General features: G+C 35.1%; 1 long non-coding RNA gene across 1 annotated transcript; it reads right to left on the bottom strand.

The window, feature by feature from the left end:
• Positions 1-639: 639 nt before the first annotated feature.
• Positions 640-1,926, bottom strand: LOC147473204 (uncharacterized). The gene is made up of 4 exons (XR_015210529.1): positions 1,828-1,926; positions 1,296-1,373; positions 1,174-1,224; positions 640-711 (listed from the first exon to the last, which is right to left on the bottom strand). It is a non-coding gene; the product is annotated as an uncharacterized LOC147473204 (long non-coding RNA).
• Positions 1,927-2,157: the final 231 nt, after the last annotated feature.

Below are 2,157 nucleotides of genomic sequence, written 5' to 3'. Positions count from 1 at the left end.
TGCTAGTAAATTTTCCACTTAAAACCTAACCTCGCATAACAAAATTTACATAACCATACATACAACATTTCCATCTTCCCAACAAATTCCAAAATGTACAATAAACTATCAAACATTGCAAAAAAAGATAATAATAATAATAAAAAACTTCCATTAGTTTTTTGAGTGCACTAAGAAAACAAATTTCAAATTCCTTTTCATAAATTAAAAAGGTAAGACTCATAAATTAAACTGGAGGGGTCCGAACATAGCTAAAATTCATCCTCATTCGCTTCCGACTGAAACACCCCATTTTCGTGGATGAACTGAATAATATCGAGTCGAACACCGTCAAGTTCATCTTGCGTGTATGTCTCATTCAGTTCTAAATTTGTTATCTGGATGAGTCAAAGCACAACATATGGAGTTACTATATAAGAATAAGGCGAAGTCGTTGAGCCAAATAAAGTGTTTGTCAAAACTTTCAAATACCTTATTTTCAAATGATCCAGTTGAACAAGCTTCTACTATTTCCCTCATAAACTTCATTGTATAATACCCACACTCAGGCCACACCTGGTTGATATGGGCCCTAACATATAGACTCACAACATATGTAAACATATATTTTTCAAAGAAAAAGACAATAATGTGTAGGATTTGTTTACCTTGATCTTGTCCCACTTCAGTGGAACTTGTTTCCCATCAACCCTTTGTAATGTGAGGACCGCACTTCACAATAAGATAAATGCAAAATATTTAATTCACAAGGTTTAGAGACAACCAATAGAAACTAAGCTACGCTCTATTAAGCCAAACATGATTCACTCCCACATAGTTTGTACATACAGTTTTTCACCTCACACATGGCTGCGCCAAGAGGTTTGAGAATAGATGCATTGAAAGAGAATTGAAGAAACTATAAAGATTAAAGCAAAACACCACCGTAATAGGGGTAAACAAGTAGGTCCCTTTATCGACGATTTACTCCATCCATAAATTAACATTTTTTGGTAAGGATGATCAATGATAATCATCAACTTGACACATTATGAAACAAAAGGAATAAGGTGGTTCGCAGATCTTCAAAACCAAATTAATATGAATGGAAAACCAAGAAAAAAAATATCAATCATTTACTTCCTAAGTTGCACTGCAATAAAAAAAAAGTAATATCAGAGAGGGTGTCCTTACCGGAGAGTTGATGTAGCTTGCCCCTTGCCCAAAAGATCCCTAATGAGTGAGCTGTGAAATTCAATTACCCGTATTTACAACAACTCTTTAAATCCCAAAAGACCATTGAAATGTAATAATACCTGGGAACTTTGACCCGATTGAACTCCAGCAACCTCTTTTCTACCATGACCACCCTTCATAGATCCTTTGCTATCACCCTATCGAAATTGCATTTCCTCAGATAAATTAAATATCGTGTAGAAAATTAAGCTACAATTGACAAGTCACGAGAATGGATCAAGCTACTTTGTAGTGTCCTCTCCATTTTCAAGTAGAGAGAACGGGAGAAAGAGAGAGAGAGAGGAGGGGGGGGGGGGCCGGGAGAAATAAGTAAGAAGCTATACTGAAAAAATACTCATGAGATAGATATACAAATATCCAAAGTTATTCAATTCATTTGTTGAAAACAGTCTACCGTGTCTCTATTTCAAACTATTAAGCTTATTAGGTAGCCAACAAGTGTGTCACACTTATACGACCGATATTAACAGCCTATTTCCATGGTTTCCCCATGAGGTTATGTGTTCATTATGTAGACTTCAATTGCAAACCGCTTAAGCATCCATAGTTATAAAATGTAGCTATCATAGCTTAGAGGCATGAAAATTTCACCTTCTCGGCAAGTTTTAAGTTATGTGTTCGCATGTATTCCATCCCAATGTACAAAGTAGGCAAATGGCACCTAGAACAAGAGAATATCAAGATTCAACCTGTAAACAAAACATTATTATGTGATAAGAGAATTTCAATTATGGCCAACATAAGGAGAAATAAAACTATTCTGTGGCATACTTTAAAAAATGCAATGAAAAGAAATCCAAAAGTGGATAATAATAAGGACATTGTACACACAACTTTTTAGCCCAAATCAACCTTTCTCTCTATTGGATTTGCTATCACAATATGGAACGTGTATACCCAATGAGTATGCCTTTGAGAAAG

This window comes from Coptis chinensis, unplaced genomic scaffold (genome assembly GCF_015680905.1).
Source record: "Coptis chinensis isolate HL-2020 unplaced genomic scaffold, ASM1568090v1 utg3672_pilon_pilon, whole genome shotgun sequence".
Lineage (NCBI taxonomy): Eukaryota > Viridiplantae > Streptophyta > Magnoliopsida > Ranunculales > Ranunculaceae > Coptis > Coptis chinensis.
Note: the sequence above shows the minus strand (reverse complement) of the source record. Positions and strands in the feature narration are given on the sequence as shown.